This window comes from Oncorhynchus keta, unplaced genomic scaffold (genome assembly GCF_023373465.1).
Source record: "Oncorhynchus keta strain PuntledgeMale-10-30-2019 unplaced genomic scaffold, Oket_V2 Un_contig_901_pilon_pilon, whole genome shotgun sequence".
Classification (NCBI taxonomy): domain Eukaryota; kingdom Metazoa; phylum Chordata; class Actinopteri; order Salmoniformes; family Salmonidae; genus Oncorhynchus; species Oncorhynchus keta.
Window position 1 is genome coordinate 12,896 of NW_026290354.1, and position 25,549 is coordinate 38,444.

Consider the following 25,549-nt stretch of genomic DNA (forward strand, 5'->3'; position numbering starts at 1 on the left):
GCTGGCTGTTAGTAGTATTGTAGTACTCCCTCTCTCAGGGATAAACTGCTGACTGTTAGTAGTAGTATTGTAGTACTCCCTCTCTCAGGGATAAACTGCTGACTGTTAGTAGTAGTATTGTAGTACTCCCTCTCTCAGGGATAAACTGCTGACTGTTAGTAGTATTGTAGTACTCCCTCTCTCAGGGATAAACTGCTGACTGTTAGTAGTAGTATTGTAGTACTCCCTCTCTCAGGGATACACTGCTGGCTGTTAGTAGTATTGTAGTACTCCCTCTCTCAGGGATAGACTGCTGACTGTTAGTAGTAGTATTGTAGTACTCCCTCTCTCAGGGATAAACTGCTGACTGTTAGTAGTAGTATTGTAGTACTCCCTCTCTCAGGGATAAACTGCTGACTGTTAGTAGTATTGTAGTACTCCCTCTCTCAGGGATAAACTGCTGACTGTTAGTAGTAGTATTGTAGTACTCTCTCTCTCAGGGATAAACTGCTGACTGTTAGTAGTAGTATTGTAGTACTCCCTCTCTCAGGGATACACTGCTGACTGTTAATAGTAGTATTATAGTACTCCCTCTCTCAGGGATAAACTGCTGACTGTTAGTTGTAGTATTGTAGTACTCCCTCTCTCAGGGAAACTGCTGACTGTTCGTAGTAGTATTGTAGTACTCCCTCTCTCAGGGATAAACTGCTGGCTGTTAGTAGTATTGTAGTACTCCCTCTCTCAGGGATAAACTGCTGACTGTTAGTAGTAGTATTGTAGTACTCCCTCTCTCAGGGATAAACTGCTGACTGTTAGTAGTAGTATTGTAGTACTCCCTCTCTCAGGGATAAACTGCTGACTGTTAGTAGTATTGTAGTACTCCCTCTCTCAGGGATAAACTGCTGGCTGTTAGTAGTATTGTAGTACTCCCTCTCTCAGGGATAAGAACATCAGTGAGTTAAAACATTGTGCTAGTAATGAATACATGGGAAACACTGTCTTTGACCTTATTTTCAAATGAACTGTTCTGACTGTTCTAACTAATTAACAAATTTATTTTGAGGAACTCAGTAACTGATAAAACAATAATTGCTAAAGCCCATTGCATTACAAACGGCAAATTAATGAATGAAGCGGCATTGGTAGATTACTTCTGGCCAGAAGCAGTATGGCTCCATGACTTTCTGCTGAGAGACTGGCCAGAAGAGGGATGGCTCCATTACTTTCTGCTGAGAGACTGGCCAGAAGAGGGATGGCTCCATTACTTTCTGCTGAGAGACTGGCCAGAAGAGGGATGGCTCCATTACTTTCTGCTGAGAGACTGGCCAGAAGCAGTATGGCTCCATGACTTTCTGCTGAGAGACTGGCCAGAAGAGGGATGGCTCCATGACTTTCTGCTGAGAGACTGGCCAGAAGAGGGATGGCTCCATGACTTCCTCCTGAGAGACTGACCAGAAGCAGGATGGCTCCATGACTTCCTCCTGAGAGACTGACCAGAAGCAGGATGGCTCCATGACTTCCTCCTGAGAGACTGGCCAGAAGAGGGATGGCTCCATGACTTCCTCCTGAGAGACTGGCCAGAAGCAGGATGGCTCCATGACTTTCTGCTGAGAGACTGGCCAGAAGCAGGATGGCTTCATGACTTCCTCCTGAGAGACTGGCCAGAAGAGGGATGGCTCCATGACTTTCTGTTGTCAGACTGGCCAGAAGAGGGATGACTCCATGACTTTCTGCTGTCATACTGGCCAGAAGCTGGATGGCTCCACGACTTTCTGCTGAGAGACTGGCCAGAAGCAGGATGGGTCCATGACTTCCTCCTGAGAGACTGGCCAGAAGAGGGATGGCTCCATGACTTCCTGCTGAGAGACTGGCCAGAAGAGGGATGGCTCCATGACTTCCTCCTGAGAGACTGACCAGAAGAGGGATGGCTCCATGACTTCCTCCTGAGAGACTGGCCAGAAGAGGGATGGCTCCATGACTTCCTCCTGAGAGACTGACCAGAAGAGGGATGGCTCCATGACTTCCTCCTGAGAGACTGACCAGAAGCAGGATGGCTCCATGACTTTCTGTTGTCAGACCGGTCAGAAGCAGGATGGCTCCATGACTTTCTGCTGTCAGACTGGCCAGAAGCAGGATGGCTCCATGACTTTCTGTTGTCAGACCGGTCAGATCCTCAAAAGGTTCTATAGCTGCACCATCGAGAGCATCCTGACCGGTTTCATCACCGCCTGGTATGGTAACTGCTCGGCATCTGACCGTAAGCCACTACAGAGGGTAGAGCGTACGGCCCAGTACATCACTCGGGCCAAGTTTCCTGCCATCCAGCACCTATATAAGGCAATGTCAGAGGAAAGCCCATAAAATTGTCAGCGACTCCAGTCACCCAAGTTCTGGACTGTTTTCTCTGCTACAGCACGGCAAGCGGTACCGGAGCACCAAGTCTTGGACCAAAAGGCTCCTTAACAGCTTCTACCCCCCAAGCCATTAGACTGCTGAACAATTCATAAAAATCGCCTCCGGACAATTTACATCGCCCCCCCTTCCCCTTTGAACACTGCTGCTACTCGCTGTTTGTTTCGCTGTATCAGGTAATATACTATACAGGGAATAGGGCTCTGGTCTCAGGTAATATACTATACAGGGAATAGGGCTCTGGTCTCAGGTAATATACTATACAGGGAATAGGGCTCTGGTCTCAGGTAATATACTATACAGGGAATAGGGCTCTGGTCTCAGGTAATATACTATACAGGGAATAGGGCTCTGGTCTCAGGTAATATACTATACAGGGAATAGGGCTCTGGTCTCAGGTAATATACTATACAGGGAATAGGGCTCTGGTCTCAGGTAATATACTATACAGGGAATAGGGCTCTGGTCTCAGGTAATATACTATACAGGGAATAGGGCTCTGGTCTCAGGTAATATACTATACAGGGAATAGGGCTCTGGTCTCAGGTAATATACTATACAGGGAATAGGGCTCTGGTCTCAGGTAATATACTATACAGGAATAGGGCTCTGGTCTCAGGTAATATACTATACAGGGAATAGGGCTCTGGACTTGATGAACCAGTGATTAATGTCTCCTGTCTCTTCTAGGTCTAAGACTGCTGGGCATCGGGAGGAACCAGTATATTGACTTGATGAACCAGTGCAGGTCTTCCAAGGTAAAGACACGAAGATCTTGAAGCATGTCGTTATTACCTTGGTCATATTTTTAAATAGTAGCAGTGATTTAACATGTATGGACTTGTGTCTCCTATCAGAAATTCTTCCGTAGGAAAACAGCGCGGGACCTGCTGCCCTCCAAGCCAATAGAGATCTCTGTAGAGGCGTGGTGGGTGGCTCAGACCGGATACATCACAGAGGATGACATCAGGGTGAGTCTCTGTAGAGCTTCCTGATAGTGGTAGAGGATGACGTCAGGGTGAGTCTCTGTAGAGCTTCCTGATAGTGGTAGAGGATGACGTCAGGGTGAGTCTCTGTAGAGCGTCCTGATAGTGGTAGAGGATGACGTCAGGGTGAGTCTGTAGAGCTTCCTGATAGTGGTAGAGGATGACGTCAGGGTGAGTCTCTGTAGAGGCTTCCTGATAGTGGTAGAGGATGACGTCAGGGTGAGTCTCTGTAGAGCTTCCTGATAGTGGTAGAGGATGACGTCAGGGTGAGTCTCTGTAGAGCTTCCTGATAGTGGTAGAGGATGACGTCAGGGTGAGTCTCTGTAGAGCTTCCTGATAGTGGTAGAGGATGACGTCAGGGTGAGTCTCTGTAGAGCTTCCTGATAGTGGTAGAGGATGACGTCAGGGTGAGTCTCTGTAGAGCTTCCTGATAGTGGTAGAGGATGACGTCAGGGTGAGTCTCTGTAGAGCTTCCTGATAGTGGTAGAGGATGACGTCAGGGTGAGTCTCTGTAGAGCGTCCTGATAGTGGTAGAGGATGACGTCAGGGTGAGTCTCTGTAGAGCTTCCTGATAGTGGCAGAGGATGACGTCAGGGTGAGTCTCTGTAGAGCGTCCTGATAGTGGCAGAGGATGACGTCAGGGTGAGTCTCTGTAGAGCTTCCTGATAGTGGTAGAGGATGACGTCAGGGTGAGTCTCTGTAGAGCTTCCTGATAGTGGCAGAGGATGACGTCAGGGTGAGTCTCTGTAGAGCTTCCTGATAGTGGTAGAGGATGACGTCAGGGTGAGTCTCTGTAGAGCTTCCTGATAGTGGTAGAGGATGACGTCAGGGTGAGTCTCTGTAGAGCGTCCTGATAGTGGTAGAGGATGACGTCAGGGTGAGTCTCTGTAGAGCTTCCTGATAGTGGTAGAGGATGACGTCAGGGTGAGTCTCTGTAGAGCTTCCTGATAGTGGTAGAGGATGACGTCAGGGTGAGTCTCTGTAGAGCTTCCTGATAGTGGTAGAGGATGACGTCAGGGTGAGTCTCTGTAGAGCTTCCTGATAGTGGTAGAGGATGACGTCAGGGTGAGTCTCTGTAGAGCTTCCTGATAGTGGTAGAGGATGACGTCAGGGTGAGTCTGTAGAGCTTCCTGATAGTGGTAGAGGATGACGTCAGGGTGAGTCTCTGTAGAGCTTCCTGATAGTGGTAGAGGATGACGTCAGGGTGAGTCTCTGTAGAGATTCCTGATAGTGGTAGAGGATGACGTCAGGGTGAGTCTGTAGAGCTTCCTGATAGTGGTAGAGGATGACGTCAGGGTGAGTCTCTGTAGAGCTTCCTGATAGTGGTAGAGGATGACGTCAGGGTGAGTCTCTGTAGAGCGTCCTGATAGTGGTAGAGGATGACGTCAGGGTGAGTCTCTGTAGAGCTTCCTGATAGTGGTAGAGGATGACGTCAGGAGTGAGTCTCTGTAGAGCTTCCTGATAGTGGTAGAGGATGACGTCAGGGTGAGTCTCTGTAGAGCTTCCTGATAGTGGTAGAGGATGACGTCAGGGTGAGTCTCTGTAGAGCTTCCTGATAATGGTAGAGGATGACACCATGCTCGTCTATTCACCAGTCAGTTTAAACAATATATAATCTAGCCATGATGGCGGCGGGGATGCAGACCCGATGAGTCTTCTGTTAGGTTTGTACATGTGTTCCTGTACATTGTATCATTTCATTTCCTGTTATTACCAAGAGCACAGACCGGTCTGAGTAGACTTTGCAAGGTCACTGTCATGCAGCCTCTGAGTGTCTGAGAGGGAAAAAGGAGCACTGCCTCACAACAGGCATGCAGCACAGAAAATATTCTAAATATATTACCAGAGGTGTCTATTCTAAATATATTACCAGAGGTCTCTATTCTAAATATATTACCAGAGGTCTCTAGCCTAAATGGTTTAAAACGATATATATTACCAGAGATGCCTTTTTTCTTTCTATAGGTATTCACAGGCGTTTTATGTAATTACACCAACCATGTCACAGCTGTTTTAAACTCATCCTGGGTGGTAAATATTGGTCTGATAACAAACAATTTTGTTCAGTCATGTTACCTCGCTAGCTAAAAACCTGGTAAATTCACAGTAGGTTTGGACACAGCTGACTGGCACATTCTCCTCTCCTCCTCCCTCCTCCTCCTCCTCCTCCTCCTCCTCCTCCCTCTCCTCCTAATGTCTGCCTGTGTCCCTGCTCTTCTCCTCTCTTCCTCTCCTTCTCTCCCCTAATGTCTGTCTGTCCTCCCCCTGTCCTGTCTGATTTCAGATCTGCTCGTTGGCAGAGAGGAAGGCGATTGATAAGATGATTGATTCAGGACCCCAACTGGCCGGTTCAATGGAGTACAATGTGGTACTGAGTGAGTGGTATCTATTCTCTGCTTCGTGTGTGTTCGTCCCACCAGGCTGCAAAATGACAGTGTTGTGGGTGGATGGTAATCGTTAGCCATCAGGGTGTCTTTGGCGTTATTGGAAAACATTTTAGTCTGATGACATGCCTCTCCTATCATTATGGTCCATTGTGGCTATGATGAGAGAATAACAGATAGGATTGGAGACTCGGGGACCGACGGGAGACTGGGGGCCGAGACGGGAGACTGGGGCCGACGGGAGACTGGGGGCCGACGGGAGACTGGGGGCCGACGGGAGACTGGGGGCCGACGGGAGACTGGGGGAAGACGGGAGACTGGGGGAAGACGGGAGGCTGGGAAAGACGGGAGGCTGGGAAAGACGGGAGACTGGGGAAAGACGGGAGGCTGGGGAACGACGGGAGGCTGGGGAACGACGGGAGGCTGGGGAACGACGGGAGGCTGGGGAAAGACGGGAGGCTGGGGAAAGATGGGAGGCTGGGGAAGATGGGAGACTGGGGAAAGACTGGAGGCTGGGAAAGACTGGAGACTGGGGAAAGACTGGAGACTGGGGAAAGACTGGAGACTGGGGAAAGACTGGAGGCTGGGAAAGACTGGAGGCTGGGAAAGACTGGAGGCTGGGAAAGACTGGAGGCTGGGAAAGACTGGAGGCTGGGGAAAGACGGGAGACTGGGGAAAGACTGGAGGCTGGGAAAGCCTGGAGGCTGGGAAAGCCTGGAGGCTGGGGAAAGACTGGAGGCTGGGAAAGACTGGAGGCTGGGAAAGACTGGAGGCTGGGAAAGACGGGGGAGGCTGGGGGCCGATGGGAGACTGGGGGCCGATGGGAGACTGGGGGCCTTGGGAGACTGGGGGCCGATGGGAGACTGGGGAGACTGGGGGCCTTGGGAGACTGGGGCCTTGGGAGACTGGGGGCCTTGGGAGACTGGGGGCCGATGGGAGACTGGGGGCCGACGGGAGACTGGGGGCCGACGGGAGACTGGGGGCCGACGGGAGACTGGGGAAGACTGGAGACTGGGGAAGATGGGAGACTGGGGGCCGATGGGAGACTGGGGAAGATGGGAGACTGGGGAAGATGGGAGACTGGGGAAGATGGGAGACTGGGGCCGGTGGGGGACTGGGGAAAATGTAGGGGCATGTACTGTATGTGCTGTTCTCTGCTTATTGTAGACTGGGGAAAATGTAGGGGCATGTACTGTATGTGCTGTTCTCTGTTTATTGTAGACTGGGGAAAATGTAGGGGCATATAATGCCATAACAGATGTATTTCTAATGACATCTGTAGATCAATACAATCACTATGTGCTTTCCTTAGTCCTAATACTAATTTAATGCTGTTTTCATACATGGTAATATATTGATGTTGCTCTTTGATCTTGTTGCTATAGTAATATGTGCTATCGGCGCCTCGTTCTTCTCCTTCAGGTCTGTACAACAGGGGATACATCTATCTAGACGTACCCATCTCAGATGACAGCTGTATTTCAGGTAGCCACCTAACAGAGCGGTTGCCCTAGTGTTGCACGGTACACCCAAACTTCCAGACCTTTTCCATATTAGAACATGGTAAAAGGTTTGATGCTAGAATTTGTGGTACATTCGGTACTTCTGTCAAATGGGTCTCACGGATCAAGCCTGTCTATCAGCACAGCCGACATCTTATTATAGAGAACCCTGCCTGCTCCCATAACTCACTGCTAGCCCTTATTATAGAGCTCCCTGCCTGCTCCCATAACTCACTGCTAGTCCTTATTATAGAGCTCCCTGCCTGCTCCCATAACTCACTGCTACCCCTTATTATAGAGCTTCCTGCCTGCTCCCTTAACTCACTGCTATCCCTTATTATAGAGCTCCCTGTCTGCTCCCATAACTCACTGCTAGCCCTTATTATAGAGCTCCCTGCCTGCTCCCATAACTCACTGGTAGCCCTTATTATAGAGCTCCCTGCCTGCTCCCATAACTCACTGCTAGTCCTTATTATAGAGCTCCCTGCCTGCTCCCATAACTCACTGCTAGTCCTTATTATAGAGCTCCCTGCCTGCTCCCATAACTCACTGCTAGTCCTTATTATAGAGCTCCCTGCCTGCTCCCATAACTCACTGCTAGCCCTTATTATAGAGCTCCCTGCCTGCTCCCATAACTCACTGCTAGCCCTTATTATAGAGCTCCCTGCCTGCTCCCATAACTCACTGCTAGTCCTTATTATAGAGCTCCCTGCCTGCTCCCTTAACTCACTGCTAGCCCTTATTATAGAGCTTCCTGCCTGCTCCCTTAACTCACTGCTAGTCCTTATTATAGAGCTCCCTGCCTGCTCCCATAACTCACTGCTAGCCTGGGAGTCTGGGCTGCATCATGTTAGCTCCACTAACTCACTGCTAGCCTGTAGCATGTTAGCTCCACTAACTCACTGCTAGCCTGCACTGGGAGTCTGGGCTGCATCATGTTAGCTCCACTAACTCACTGTTAGCCTGGGAGTCTGGGCTGTATCATGTTAGCTCCACTAACCATTCACTGCTAGCCTGGGAGTCTGGGCTGCATCATGTTAGCTCCACTAACTCACTGCTAGCCTCCACACAAGTTAACACACTTCAATAATGCGACACGGCATGTAGAAATGTTGAAACTTATTTACAGTTCGCAAAACAATGTCCATACAAGGTAGAATAATGGAAGAAGATTACCGGTAGCTTCCAGCTTTGTAGGCCAACTTTCCTTTCTCGCTGACAGATAGCGAACATCAATTCACTACCCTTTGGTACTTAGTTTGTGATAATATGCATCCAAAATTTTATTCACTTAATCGGTGTCTCACGTCTCTCCCAAAGATGATCTTTTGCCTCAACGAACGGACTCCGGGCCGCTCTCCTCTTGCCTTGTGAATGATGTCATTGCTGGTTAACGAGACAGCGCACATTTTTTATTAAAAGAAGCTACTTCTATGCAAATGTTGTTGATCAATACAATGAAATAAGTCTTCAATGGAAGAGAAACAGATTGTTGGTCATCTGTAGTCCCATTCGATCAGCCAAAACAAGCTCAATAACTCAATGCCTGCACACACTCCTATTGAACACGCGCCCACCTGTATTGTGGATAGGCCTAGGCTACATATTGATTTACCTAGTTTATCAATAGAGATTTACCATTCATATAAATGACTCCCATTATGTTATGTAATTAGATTGGTAAAAACAAGGTCTAATTGATTCATCCATGCATACATGGCTGTCTCTGAAAAATGTTGACGTAAAATCTGTCAAATGTAATGATCTTGAATTCAAGATGTCCAACTTTGGCTGATATGCCTTTTCTTGCCGTGATATTGTGATCGTATCGGGTATTATGATACTAAACCTGCTATTGAGTATTATGATACTAAACCTGGTATCGGGTATTATGATACTAAACCTGCTATTGAGTATTATGATACTAAACCTGCTATTGAGTATTATGATACTAAACCTGCTATTGAGTATTATGATACTAAACCTGGTATCGGGTATTATGATACTAAACCTGCTATTGAGTATTATGATACTAAACCTGCTATTGAGTATTATGATACTAAACCTGCTATTGAGTATTATGATACTAAACCTGGTATTGAGTATTATGATACTAAACCTGGTATCGAGTATTATGATACTAAACCTGCTATTGAGTATTATGATACTAAACCTGGTATCGGGTATTATGATACTAAACCTGCTATTGAGTATTATGATACTAAACCTGCTATTGAGTATTATGATACTAAACCTGCTATTGAGTATTATGATACTAAACCTGCTATTGAGTATTATGATACTAAACCTGCTATTGAGTATTATGATACTAAACCTGGTATCGAGTATTATGATACTAAACCTGCTATTGAGTATTATGATACTAAACCTGGTATCGAGTATTATGATACTAAACCTGGTATCGAGTATTATGATACTAAACCTGGTATTGAGTATTATGATACTAAACCTGGTATCGAGTATTATGATACTAAACCTGCTATTGAGTATTATGATACTAAACCTGCTATTGAGTATTATGATACTAAACCTGCTATTGAGTATTATGATACTAAACCTGGTATCGGGTATTATGATACTAAACCTGCTATTGAGTATTATGATACTAAACCTGCTATTGAGTATTATGATACTAAACCTGGTATCGGGTATTATGATACTAAACCTGCTATTGAGTATTATGATACTAAACCTGCTATTGAGTATTATGATACTAAACCTGGTATCGAGTATTATGATACTAAACCTGGTATCGAGTATTATGATACTAAACCTGGTATCGAGTATTATGATACTAAACCTGCTATTGAGTATTATGATACTAAACCTGGTATCGAGTATTATGATACTAAACCTGGTATCGAGTATTATGATACTAAACCTGGTATCGAGTATTATGATACTAAACCTGGTATCGAGTATTATGATACTAAACCTGCTATTGAGTATTATGATACTAAACCTGCTATTGAGTATTATGATACTAAACCTGGTATCGAGTATTATGATACTAAACCTGGTATCGAGTATTATGATACTAAACCTGGTATCGAGTATTATGATACTAAACCTGGTATTGAGTATTATGATACTAAACCTGCTATTGAGTATTATGATACTAAACCTGCTATTGAGTATTATGATACTAAACCTGCTATTGAGTATTATGATACTAAACCTGCTATTGAGTATTATGATACTAAACCTGCTATTGAGTATTATGATACTAAACCTGGTATCGGGTATTATGATACTAAACCTGCTATTGAGTATTATGATACTAAACCTGGTATCGAGTATTATGATACTAAACCTGGTATTGAGTATTATGATACTAAACCTGGTATCGAGTATTATGATACTAAACCTGCTATTGAGTATTATGATACTAAACCTGGTATCGAGTATTATGATACTAAACCTGGTATCGAGTATTATGATACTAAACCTGGTATTGAGTATTATGATACTAAACCTGGTATCGAGTATTATGATACTAAACCTGCTATTGAGTATTATGATACTAAACCTGCTATTGAGTATTATGATACTAAACCTGGTATCGAGTATTATGATACTAAACCTGCTATTGAGTATTATGATACTAAACCTGCTATTGAGTATTATGATACTAAACCTGCTATTGAGTATTATGATACTAAACCTGGTATCGAGTATTATGATACTAAACCTGGTATCGAGTATTATGATACTAAACCTGGCCCCACAACATTACCATCTATATCTGTCTGAGGCCTGTGAAGAGGGCCCTCAACATTACCATCTATATCTGTCTGAGGGCTGTGAAGCGGCCCCACAACATACAGTTGAAGTCGGAAGTTTACATACACTTAGGTTGGAGTCATTAAAACTAGTTTTTCAATCACTCCACACATTTCTTGTTAACAAACTATAGTTTTGGCAAGTCAGTTAGGACATCTACTTTGTGCATGACACAAGTCATTTTTCCAACAATTGTTTACAGACATCAATTTAAAGGCAATGCTAACAAATACTAATTGAGTGTATGTAAACTTATGACCTACTGGGAATGTGATGAAAGAAATAACATCTGAAATAAATAATTCTCTCTACTATTATTCTGACATTTCACAATCTTAAAATAAAGTGGTTATCCTAACTGACCTAAGACAGGGAATTTTTTAGGATTAAATGTCAGGAATTGTGAAAAACTGAGTTTAAATGTATTTATCTAAGGTGTATGTAAACATCTGACTTCAACTGTATTATACAGCATGTTATCTATTCATTAATATTATGTATTATCTCCCAGTTCCTCCTCTGGAAGGCTTCGTGATGAACAGGGTCCAGGGAGACTACTTTGAAACCCTATTGTACAAAATATTTGTGTCCATCGATGAGCAGACGAACGTGTCAGAGGTAGGTGAAATACTATTTCCTCGTGGGACCATCCTGGTCTTGAGATCACATTCTGTTTGTTACAGTAGGAGCTTGCAGGATGCTCAAACAAGGCTAATAATTGACTTTTATTGTTGACTTTTTTAAAGTGATATCAGTCCCATTTAGTCTGATCATCTTCTTCTGGTGGTTCTGTTCCAGCTGGCTAATGTTCTGGAGATTGACTTGGGCCTGGTGAAGGTATGTAAACACTGTTATATTGTCCATAGTTACTTATAGGAGACACTGGATATTATTGGGGCCCATCTGAATGTTATATGTGGTGTGAAGACGTAGAGCACTATACAGGGAAGAGGGCTCTGGTCCAAGGTAGAGTACTATATAGGGAATAGGGCTCTGGTCTATAGTAGAGCACTATATAGGGAATAGGGTGTCATAGGGCCCTGTTCAAAGTAGTGCACTATGTAGGGATAGGGTGCCATTTGGGGTGCAGTTGCCTGAATTGGAGAAGCCATTATCGTGTCAACACCTTGCTGAAGTTTTAATAGGTTAATTAATGGAGGGCCATGTCAACACCTGGTGCTGTAGTTTTAATAGGTTAATTAATGGAGGGCCATGTCAACACCTGGTGCTGTAGTTTTAATAGGTTAATTAATGGATGGTCCTGTCAACACCTGGTGCTGTAGTTTTAATGGGTTAATTAATGGAGGGCCATGTCAACACCTGGTGCTGTAGTTTTAATGGGTTAATTAATGGATGGTTCTGTCAACACCTGGTGCTGTAGTTTTAATAGGTTAATTAATGGAGGGCCATGTCAACACCTGGTGCTGTAGTTTTAATGGGTTAATTAATGGAGGGCCATGTCAACACCTGGTGCTGTAGTTTTAATGGGTTAATTAATGGAGGGCCATGTCAACACCTGGTGCTGTAGTTTTAATAGGTTAATTAATGGATGGTCCTGTCAACACCTGGTGCTGTAGTTTTAATAGGTTAATTAATGGAGGGCCATGTCAACACCTGGTGCTGTAGTTTTCATAGGTTAATTAATGGATGGTCCTGTCAACACCTGGTGCTGTAGTTTTAATAGGTTAATTAATGGAGGGCCATGTCAACACCTGGTGCTGTAGTTTTAATAGGTTAATTAATGGAGGGTCATGTCAACACCTGGTGCTGTAGTTTTAATAGGTTAATTAATGGAGGGCCATGTCAACACCTGGTGCTGTAGTTTTAATAGGTTAATTAATGGAGGGCCATGTCAACACCTGGTGCTGTAGATTTAATGGGTTAATTAATGGAGGGCCATGTCAACACCTGGTGCTGTAGTTTTAATGGGTTAATTAATGGAGGGCCATGTCAACACCTGGTGCTGTAGTTTTAATGGGTTAATTAATGGAGGGCCATGTCAACACCTGTTGCTGTAGTTTTAATAGGTTAATTAATGGAGGGCCATGTCAACACCTGGTGCTGTAGTTTTAATAGGTTAATTAATGGATGGTCCTGTCAACACCTGGTGCTGTAGTTTTAATGGGTTAATTAATGGAGGGCCATGTCAACACCTGGTGCTGTAGTTTTAATAGGTTAATTAATGGATGGTCCTGTCAACACCTGGTGCTGTAGTTTTAATAGGTTAATTAATGGAGGGACATGTCAACACCTGGTGCTGTAGTTTTAATGGGTTAATTAATGGAGGGCCATGTCAGCACCTGGTGCTGTAGTTTTCATAGGTTAATTAATGGCCATGTCAACACCTGGTACTGTAGTTTTAATAGGTTAATTAATGGAGGGCCATGTCAACACCTGGTGCTGTAGTTTTAATAGGTTAATTAATGGAGGGCCATGTCAACACCTGGTGCTGTAGTTTTAATAGGTTAATTAATGGAGGGCCATGTCAATACCTGGTGCTGTAGTTTTAATAGGTTAATTAATGGAGGGCCATGTCAACACCTGGTGCTGTAGTTTTAATGGGTTAATTAATGGAGGGCCATGTCAACACCTGGTGCTGTAGTTTTAATAGGTTAATTAATGGAGGGCCATGTCAACACCTGGTGCTGTAGTTTTAATGGGTTAATTAATGGAGGGCCATGTCAACACCTGGTGCTGTAGTTTTAATAGGTTAATTAATGGATGGTCCTGTCAACACCTGGTGCTGTAGTTTTAATAGGTTAATTAATGGAGGGCCATGTCAACACCTGGTGCTGTAGTTTTAATAGGTTAATTAATGGATGGTCCTGTCAACACCTGGTGCTGTAGTTTTAATAGGTTAATTAATGGAGGGCCATGTCAACACCTGGTGCTGTAGTTTTAATAGGTTAATTAATGGAGGGCCATGTCAACACCTTGCTGAAGTTTTAATGGGTTAATTAATGGATGGTCCTGTCAACACCTGGTGCTGTAGTTTTAATAGGTTAATTAATGGAGGGCCATGTCAACACCTGGTGCTGTAGTTTTAATGGGTTAATTAATGGAGGGCCATGTCAACACCTGGTGCTGTAGTTTTAATGGGTTAATTAATGGAGGGCCATGTCAACACCTGGTGCTGTAGTTTTAATAGGTTAATTAATGGAGGGCCATGTCAACACCTTGCTGAAGTTTTAATGGGTTAATTAATGGATGGTCCTGTCAACACCTGGTGCTGTAGTTTTAATAGGTTAATTAATGGAGGGCCATGTCAACACCTTGCTGAAGTTTTAATAGGTTAATTAATGGATGGTCCTGTCAACACCTGGTGCTGTAGTTTTAATGGGTTAATTAATGGAGGGCCATGTCAACACCTGGTACTGTAGTTTTAATGGGTTAATTAATGGAGGGCCATGTCAACACCTGGTGCTGTAGTTTTAATAGGTTAATTAATGGAGGGCCATGTCAACACCTGGTGCTGTAGTTTTAATAGGTTAATTAATGGAGGGCCATGTCAACACCTGGTGCTGTAGTTTTAATAGGTTAATTAATGGAGGGCCATGTCAACACCTGGTGCTGTAGTTTTAATGGGTTAATTAATGGAGGGCCATGTCAACACCTGGTGCTGTAGTTTTAATAGGTTAATTAATGGAGGGCCATGTCAACACCTGGTGCTGTAGTTTTAATGGGTTAATTAATGGAGGGCCATGTCAACACCTGGTACTGTAGTTTTAATGGGTTAATTAATGGAGGGCCATGTCAGCACCTGGTGCTGTAGTTTTAATGGGTTAATTAATGGATGGTCCTGTCAACACCTGGTGCTGTAGTTTTAATAGGTTAATTAATGGAGGGCCATGTCAACACCTGGTGCTGTAGTTTTAATAGGTTAATTAATGGAGGGCCATGTCAACACCTGGTGCTGTAGTTTTAATAGGTTAATTAATGGCCATGTCAACACCTGGTGCTGTAGTTTTAATAGGTTAATTAATGGATGGTCCTGTCAACACCTGGTGCTGTAGGTTTAATGGGTTAATTAATGGAGGGCCATGTCAGCACCTGGTGCTGTAGTTTTAATAGGTTAATTAATGGAGGGCCATGTCAACACCTGGTGCTGTAGTTTTAATGGGTTAATTAATGGAGGGCCATGTCAGCACCTGGTGCTGTAGTTTTAATGGGGTTAATTAATGGAGGGCCATGTCAACACCTTGCTGAAGTTTTAATGGGTTAATAAATGGATGGTCCTGTCAACACCTGGTGCTGTAGTTTTAATAGGTTAATTAATGGAGGGCCATGTCAACACCTGGTGCTGTAGTTTTAATAGGTTAATTAATGGAGGGCCATGTCAACACCTGGTGCTGTAGTTTTAATGGGTTAATTAATGGAGGGCCATGTCAACACCTGGTGCTGTAGTTTTAATAGGTTAATTAATGGAGGGCCATGTCAACACCTTGCTGAAGTTTTAATAGGTTAATTAATGGATGGTCCTGTCAACACCTGGTGCTGTAGTTTTAATGGGTTAATTAATGGAGGGCCATGTCAACACCTGGTGCTGTAGTTTTAATAGGTTAATTAATGGAGGGCCATGTCAACACCTTGCTGAAGTTTTAATAGGTTAATTAATGGATGGTCCTGTCAACACCTGGTGCTGTAGTTTTAATGGGTTAATTAATGGAGGGCCATGTCAACACCTGGTGCTGTAGTTTTAATAGGTTAATTAATGGATGGTCCTGTCAACACCTGGTGCTGTAGGTTTAATGGGTTAATTAATGGAGGGCCATGTCAACACCTGGTGCTGTAGTTTTAATGGGTTAATTAATGGAGGGCCATGTCAACACCTGGTGCTGTAGTTTTAATGGGTTAATTAATGGAGGGCCATGTCAACACCTGGTGCTGTAGTTTTAATAGGTTAATTAATGGAGGGCCATGTCAACACCTGGTGCTGTAGTTTTAATAGGTTAATTAATGGAGGGCCATGTCAACACCTGGTGCTGTAGTTTTAATAGGTTAATTAATGGATGGTCCTGTCAACACCTGGTGCTGTAGTTTTAATGGGTTAATTAATGGAGGGCCATGTCAACACCTGGTGCTGTAGTTTTAATAGGTTAATTAATGGAGGGCCATGTCAACACCTGGTGCTGTAGTTTTAATAGGTTAATTAATGGATGGTCCTGTCAACACCTGGTGCTGTAGTTTTAATGGGTTAATTAATGGAGGGCCATGTCAACACCTGGTGCTGTAGTTTTAATAGGTTAATTAATGGAGGGCCATGTCAACACCTGGTGCTGTAGTTTTAATGGGTTAATTAATGGAGGCCATGTCAACACCTGGTGCTGTAGTTTTAATAGGTTAATTAATGGAGGGCCATGTCAACACCTGGTGCTGTAGTTTTAATGGGTTAATTAATGGAGGGCCATGTCAACACCTGGTGCTGTAGTTTTAATAGGTTAATTAATGGAGGGCCATGTCAACACCTGGTGCTGTAGTTTTAATAGGTTAATTAATGGATGGTCCTGTCAACACCTGGTGCTGTAGTTTTAATGGGTTAATTAATGGAGGGCCATGTCAACACCTGGTGCTGTAGTTTTAATAGGTTAATTAATGGAGGGCCATGTCAACACCTGGTGCTGTAGTTTTAATAGGTTAATTAATGGAGGGCCATGTCAACACCTGGTGCTGTAGTTTTAATAGGTTAATTAATGGATGGTCCTGTCAACACCTGGTGCTGTAGTTTTAATGGGTTAATTAATGGAGGGCCATGTCAACACCTGGTGCTGTAGTTTTAATGGGTTAATTAATGGAGGGCCATGTCAACACCTGGTGCTGTAGTTTTAATAGGTTAATTAATGGAGGGCCATGTCAACACCTGGTGCTGTAGTTTTAATGGGTTAATTAATGGAGGGCCATGTCAACACCTGGTGCTGTAGTTTTAATGGGTTAATTAATGGAGGGCCATGTCAACACCTGGTGCTGTAGTTTTAATGGGTTAATTAATGGAGGCCATGTCAACACCTGGTGCTGTAGTTTTAATGGGTTAATTAATGGAGGGCCATGTCAACACCTGGTGCTGTAGTTTTAATGGGTTAATTAATGGAGGGCCATGTCAACACCTGGTGCTGTAGTTTTAATGGGTTAATTAATGGAGGGCCATGTCAACACCTGGTGCTGTAGTTTTAATAGGTTAATTAATGGAGGGCCATGTCAACACCTGGTGCTGTAGTTTTAATAGGTTAATTAATGGAGGGCCATGTCAACACCTGGTGCTGTAGTTTTAATGGGTTAATTAATGGAGGGGCCATGTCAACACCTGGTGCTGTAGTTTTAATAGGTTAATTAATGGAGGGCCATGTCAACACCTGGTGCTGTAGTTTTAATGGGTTAATTAATGGAGGGCCATGTCAACACCTGGTGCTGTAGTTTTAATAGGTTAATTAATGGAGGGCCATGTCAACACCTGGTGCTGTAGTTTTAATGGGTTAATTAATGGAGGGCCATGTCAACACCTGGTGCTGTAGTTTTAATAGGTTAATTAATGGAGGGCCATGTCAACACCTGGTGCTGTAGTTTTAATAGGTTAATTAATGGATGGTCCTGTCAACACCTGGTGCTGTAGTTTTAATAGGTTAATTAATGGAGGGCCATGTCAGCACCTGGTGCTGTAGTTTTAATAGGTTAATTAATGGAGGGCCATGTCAACACCTGGTGCTGTAGTTTTAATGGGTTAATTAATGGAGGGCCATGTCAGCACCTGGTGCTGTAGTTTTAATAGGTTAATTAATGGAGGGCCATGTCAACACCTGGTGCTGTAGTTTTAATAGGTTAATTAATGGAGGGCCATGTCAACACCTGGTGCTGTAGTTTTAATAGGTTAATTAATGGAGGGCCATGTCAACACCTGGTGCTGTAGTTTTAATGGGTTAATTAATGGAGGGCCATGTCAACACCTGGTGCTGTAGTTTTAATAGGTTAATTAATGGAGGGCCATGTCAACACCTGGTGCTGTAGTTTTAATGGGTTAATTAATGGAGGGCCATGTCAACACCTGGTGCTGTAGTTTTAATAGGTTAATTAATGGAGGGCCATGTCAACACCTGGTGCTGTAGTTTTAATAGGTTAATTAATGGAGGGCCATGTCAACACCTGGTGCTGTAGTTTTAATAGGTTAATTAATGGAGGGCCATGTCAACACCTGGTGCTGTAGTTTTAATGGGTTAATTAATGGAGGGCCATGTCAACACCTGGTGCTGTAGATTTAATGGGTTAATTAATGGAGGGCCATGTCAACACCTGGTGCTGTAGTTTTAATAGGTTAATTAATGGATGGTCCTGTCAACACCTGGTGCTGTAGTTTTAATAGGTTAATTAATGGATGGTCCTGTCAACACCTGGTGCTGTAGTTTTAATGGGTTAATTAATGGATGGTCATGTCAACACCTGGTGCTGTAGTTTTAATAGGTTAATTAATGGAGGGCCATGTCAACACCTGGTGCTGTAGTTTTAATAGGTTAATTAATGGAGGGCCATGTCAACACCTGGTGCTGTAGTTTTAATGGGTTAATTAATGGATGGTCCTGTCAACACCTGGTGCTGCTGGCTGGGAACAGAGCTTTACCTGTGCTCACAAGGGGAAATCAGCCATTTCTACATCCCAGATGGCATCCTAAGTTGTGCTCTATATCAGGAATAGGGACACATGCCATATTCTTCAGGACAGCCTTACATTTACTCAGATGATCTAAGAAGTTGCTTCGGTAACATCCCCATTAAAGACTGAGTTCATCATTATGTCATTATGCTTTCTGTTGAAAGGATAATGTCCCTGTTCTATATTGAAGATTATTATAGTCATTTGTAGTCATCATATATTTAATATATATATATAAGAATATCAGCAGATTTGAAAGTTAAATGTTTTAACTTTCATTGTTCAGCACTGCTGACATTTTGGCTATTTTTGTGCACGACACAAACACCCTAGGGTTTAATATTTCCCCCAAATTCTACAAATGTTCCATCCTAATATCCTAGGGCTGCTATTTTTCTCTTGCTGTCTCTCTTTAACTCAGAGCAGTTCTCTCTCTCTCTCGCTCTCGCTCTCGCTCTCGCTCTCGCTCTCTCTCTCTCTCTCTCTCTCTCTCTAACTCAGAGCAGTGGTCCCTCAACCTCTCTCTCTCTCTTTAACTCAGAGCAGTGGTCCCTCAACCTCTCTCTCTCTCTTTAACTCAGAGCAGTGGTCCCTCAACCTCTCTCTCTCTCTTTAACTCAGAGCAGTGCTCCCTCAACCTCGCTCTCTCTCTTTAACTCAGAGCAGTGCTCCCTCAACCTCGCTCTCTCTCTTTAACTCAGAGCAGTGGTCCCTCAACCTCGCTCTCTCTCTTTAACTCAGAGCAGTGGTCCCTCAACTCTCTCTCTCTCTCTCTCTCTCTTTAACTCAGAGCAGTGGTCCCTCAACCTCTCTCTCTCTCTCTTTAACTCAGAGCAGTGCTCCCCTCAACCTCTCTCTCCCTCTTTAACTCAGAGCAGTGGTCCCTCAACCTCTCTCTCTCTCTCTTTAACTCAGAGCAGTGGTCCCTCAACCTCTCTCTCTCTCTTTAACTCAGAGCAGTGGTCCCTCAACCTCTCTCTCTCTCTTTAACTCAGAGCAGTGCTCCTCAACCTCGCTCTCTCTCTTTAACTCAGAGCAGTGGTCCCTCAACCTCTCTCTCTCTCTTTAACTCAGAGCAGTGGTCCCTCAACCTCGCTCTCTCTCTTTAACTCAGAGCAGTGCTCCTCAACCTCGCTCTCTCTCTTTAACTCAGATCAGTGCTCCCTCAACCTCGCTCTCTCTCTTTAACTCAGAGCAGTGCTCCCTCAACCTCGCTCTCTCTTTAACTCAGAGCAGTGCTCCTCAACCTCGCTCTCTCTCTTTAACTCAGAGCAGTGCTCCCTCAACCTCGCTCTCTCTCTTTAACTCAGAGCAGTGCTCCCTCAACCTCGCTCTCTCTCTTTAGCTCAGAGCAGTGGTCCCTCAACCTCGCTCTCTCTCTTTAACTCAGAGCAGTGGTCCCTCAACCTCGCTCTCTCGCTCTGTCTCTCTGTCTGTCTCTCTCTCTCTCTGTCTGTCTCTCTCTCTCTGTCTGTCTCTCTCTCTCTCTCTCTCGCTCTCTGTCTGTCTCTCTCTCTGTCTCGTCTGTCTCGCTCTCTCTCTCGCTCTCTTTCTCACTCACTCTCTTTCTCCTAGAGCAAGCCTCCTTCAATCTAATGGTCTCCTGGGTGAAACTTTCAAACATTTCCTCCATTTCATATTTCCCACTTGTCATTTTAACCTTGAAGGATGTGGTACAAGATGTTTTTAGTTTTCTGTTCTAACCTACTGGCAATAATTTCTTGACTGTAGAATACATTAAAACATTGAGATTTTTGTGTCTGAGAGAATTTCCTTCGGCAATGAACTTTTAGTTGTTAAATAAGAGCAGGAAACTTTCTCCACAACGTATTCTGTTCTGTGTAATCGTAATGATGCAGGGTGTTTTCAGAATACATTCCTGCAGTGCTTGATAATGATTAGTATAATTGGTCTGACCGACCAGCTGTCTTCAGTGGAAGGAGCAGAACAAAGCAGCAACCCATGGATACTAACTTGGCTGACACCGTTCTGTTTGACCCTCATGGCATACCATTGATTAGGAACAGGCTGCTTCTGGCTGTACACTGTTATTTTAATAGTCCTCTCCTCTCTCAGAATGCTGTGTCTATGTACTGTCGCCTGGGTTTTGCCCTGAAGAAAGAAGCTCTTTCAGCTCAGAGCAGCTCCACCCCACATGGAAGACTGCCCCCTCTGTCAACAGACTGAAGTAGGTCTTCAAAACCACTATATCACCACACTCTCTCACTATACTACTATATCACCATACTACTATATCACTATACTACTATATCACTATACTACTCTCTCACTATACTACTATATCACTATACTACTATACTACTATATCACTATACTACTATATCACTATACTACTATAACACTGCACTACTATACTACAATATCACCACACTACTCTCTCACTATACTACTATATCACTATACTACTATATCACTATACTACTATATAATAATAATAATAATATCACCACACTACTATATCACTACTACTATATCACCACACTACTCTCTCACTATACTACTATATCACTATACCACTATACTACTATATCACTATACTACTATACCACTATACTACTATACTACTCTCTCACTATACTACTATATCACTATACTACTATATCACTATACTACTATACTACTATATCACTATACTACTATATCACTATACCACTATATCACCACACTACTATATCACTATACTACTATATCACCACACTACTCTCTCACTATACTACTATATCACTATACTACTATATCACTATACTACTATATCACCACACTACTATATCACTATACTACTATATCACCACACTACTCTCTCACTATACTACTATATCACTATACTACTATATCACTATACTACTATACTACTATATCACTATACTACTATACCACTATACTACTATATCACTATACTACTATATCACCACACTACTATATCACTATACTACAATATCACCACACTACTCTCTCACTATACTACTATATCACTATACTACTATATCACTATACTACTATACTACTATATCACTATACTACTATATCACTATACTACTATATAATAATAATAATAATATCACCACACTACTATATCACTACTACTATATCACCACACTACTCTCTCACTATACTACTATATCACTATACCACTATACTACTATATCACTATACTACTATACCACTATACTACTATACTACTATATCACTATACTACTATACCACTATACTACTATATCACTATACTACTATACCACTATACTACTATACCACTATACTACTATATCACTATACTACTATATCACCACACTACTATATCACTATACTACTATATCACCACACTACTCTCTCACTATACTACTATATCACTATACTACTATACTACTATATCACTATACTACTATATCACCACACTACTATATCACTATACTACTATATCACCACACTACTCTCTCACTATACTACTACATCACTATACTACTATATCACCACACTACTATATCACTATACTACTATATCACCACACTACTCTCTCACTATACTACTATATCACTATACCACTATACTACTATATCACTATACTACTATACCACTATACTACTATACTACTATATCACTATACTACTATACCACTATACTACTATATCACTGCACTACTATACTACTATATCACTATACTACTATACCACTATACTACTATACTACTATATCACTATACTACTATACCACTATACTACTATACTACTATATCACTATACTACTATACCACTATACTACTATACCACTATACTACTATATCACTATACTACTATATCACTATACTTTTATTTCACCTTTATTTAACCAGGTAGGCTAGTTGAGAACAAGTTCTCATTTGCAACTGCGACCTGGCCAAGATAAAGCATAGCAGTGTGAACAGACAACAGAGTTACACATGGAGTAAACAATTAGCAAGTCAATAACACAGTAGAAAAAAATGGGCAATCTATATACAATGTGTGCAAAAGGCATGAGGAGGTAGGCGAATAATACAATTTTGCAGATTAACACTGGAGTGATAAATGATCAGATGGGCATGTACAGGTAGAGATATTGGTGATATTGGTGTGCAAAAGAGCAGAAAAGTAAATAAATAAAAACAGTATAAAAACAGTATGGGAATGAGGTAGGTGAAAAAGGGTGAGCTATTTACCAATAGACTATGTACAGCTGCAGCGATCGGTTAGCTGCTCGGATAGCTGATGTTTGAAGTTGGTGAGGGAGATAAAAGTCTCCAACTTCAGCGATTTTTGCAATTCGTTCCAGTCACAGGCAGCAGAGTACTGGAACGAAAGGCGGCCAAATGAGGTGTTGGCTTTAGGGATGATCAGTGAGATACACCTGCTGGAGCGCGTGCTACGGATGGGTGTTGCCATCGTGACCAGTGAACTGAGATAAGGCGGAGCTTTACCTAGCATGGACTTGTAAATGACCTGGAGCCAGTGGGTCTGGCGACGAATATGTAGTGAGGGCCAGCCGACTAGAGCATACAAGTCGCAGTGGTGGGTGGTATAAGGTGCTTTAGTGACAAACGGATGGCACTGTGATAGACTGCATCCAGTTTGCTGAGTAGAGTGTTGGAAGCCATTTGTAGATGACATCGCCGAAGTCGAGGATCGGTAGGATAGTCAGTTTTACTAGGGTAAGCTTGGCAGCGTGAGTGAAGGAGGCTTTGTTGCGGAATAGAAAGCCGACTCTGGATTTGATTTTTGATTGGAGATGTTTGATGTGAGTCTGGAAGGAGAGTTTGCAGTCTAGCCAGACACCTAGGTACTTATAGATGTCCACATATTCAAGGTTGGAACCATCCAGGGTGGTGATGCTAGTCGGGCATGCGGGTGCAGGCAGCGATCGGTTGAAAAGCATGCATTTGGTTTTACTCGCGTTTAAGAGCAGTTGGAGGCCACGGAAGGAGTGCTGTATGGCATTGAAGCTCGTTTGGAGGTTTGATAGCACAGTGTCCAATGACGGGCCGAAAGTATATAGAATGGTGTCGTCTGCGTAGAGGTGGATCAGGGAATCGCCCGCAGCAAGAGCAACATCATTGATATATACAGAGAAAGAGTCGGCCCGAGAATTGAACCCTGTGGCACCCCCATAGAGACTGCCAGAGGACCGGACAGCATGCCCTCTGATTTGACACACTGAACTCTGTCTGCAAAGTAATTGGTGAACCAGGCAAGGCAGTCATCCGAAAAACCGAGGCTGTTGAGTCTGCCGATAAGAATTTGGTGATTGACAGAGTCGAAAGCCTTGGCGAGGTCGATGAAGACGGCTGCACAGTACTGTCTTTTATCGATGGCGGTTATGATATCATTTAGTACCTTGAGTGTGGCTGAGGTGCACCCGTGACCGGCTCGGAAACCAGATTGCACAGCGGAGAAGGTACGGTGGGATTCGAGATGGTCAGTGACCTGTTTGTTGACTTGGCTTTCGAAGACCTTAGATAGGCAGGGCAGGATGGATATAGGTCTATAGCAGTTTGGGTCCAGGGTGTCTCCTCCTTTGAAGAGGGGGATGACTGCGGCAGCTTTCAATCCTTGGGGATCTCAGACGATATGAAAGAGAGGTTGAACAGGCTGGTGATAGGGGTTGCGACAATGGCGGCAGATAGTTTCAGAAATAGCGGGTCCAGATTGTCAAGCCCAGCTGATTTGTACGGGTCCAGGTTTTGCAGCTCTTTCAGAACATCTGCTATCTGGATTTGGGTAAAGGAGAACCTGGAGAGGCTTGGGTGAGGAACTACGGGGGGCGGAGCTGTTGGCCGAGGTTGGAGTAGCCAGGCGGAAGGCATGGCCAGCCGTTGAAGTGCTTATTGAAGTTTTCGATAATCATGGATTTATCGGTGGAGACCGTGTTTCCTAGCCTCAGTGCAGTGGGCAGCTGGGAGGAGGTGCTCTTGTTCTCCATGGACTTCACAGTGTCCCAGAACTTTTTGGAGTTGGAGCTACAGGATGCAAACTTTTGCCTGAAGAAGCTGGCCTTAGCTTTCCTGACTGACTGCGTGTATTGGTTCCTGACTTCCCTGAACAGTTGCCGGGGTGTTAAGCATATCCCAGTTTAGGTCACCTAACAGGACAAACTCTGAAGCTAGATGGGGGCGATCAATTCACAAATGGTGTCCAGGGCACAGCTGGGAGCTGACGGGGGTCCGTAGCAGGCGGCAACAGTGAGAGACTTGTTTCTGGAGAGAGTAATTTTCAAAATTAGTAGTTCAAACTGTTTGGGTATGGACCTGGAAAGTATGACATTACTTTGCAGGCTATCTCTGCAGTAGACTGCGACTCCGCCCCCCTTTGGCAGTTCTATCTTGACGGAAGATGTTATAGTTGGGTATGGAAATCTCTGAATTTTTGGTGGCCTTCCTGAGCCAGGATTCAGACACGGCAAGGACATCAGGGTTAGCAGAGTGTGCTAAAGCAGTGAGTAAAACAAACTTAGGGAGGAGGCTTCTGATGTTGACATGCATAAAACCAAGACTTTTTCGATCACAGAAGTCAACAAATGAGGGTACCTGGGGACATGCAGGGCCTGGGTTTACCTCCACATCACCCGCGGAACAGAGAAGGAGTAGTATGAGGGTGCGGCTAAAGGCTATCAAAACTACATCACTATACTACTATACTACTATAACACTGCACTACTATACTACAATATCACCACACTACTCTCTCACTATACTACTATATAACCACACTACTACATAACTATACTACTATATCACCACACTACTATATCACTACTACTATATCACCACACTACTCTCTCACTATACTACTATATCACCACACTACTACATCACTATAC

The 25,549-nt window shown here is 43.5% G+C and overlaps 1 long non-coding RNA gene and 1 pseudogene across 1 annotated transcript; one reads left to right on the forward strand and one right to left on the reverse strand.

The window, feature by feature from the left end:
- The window catches only part of LOC118382319 (protein FAM91A1-like), an 87,509-nt pseudogene that overhangs the window by 11,864 nt on the left and 50,096 nt on the right, over nt 1–25,549 (forward strand).
- LOC127927021 (uncharacterized) lies at nt 9,415–10,571 on the reverse strand. Its single transcript, XR_008125949.1, has 3 exons — nt 10,436–10,571; nt 9,869–9,949; nt 9,415–9,490 (listed from the first exon to the last, which is right to left on the reverse strand). It is a non-coding gene; the product is annotated as an uncharacterized LOC127927021 (long non-coding RNA).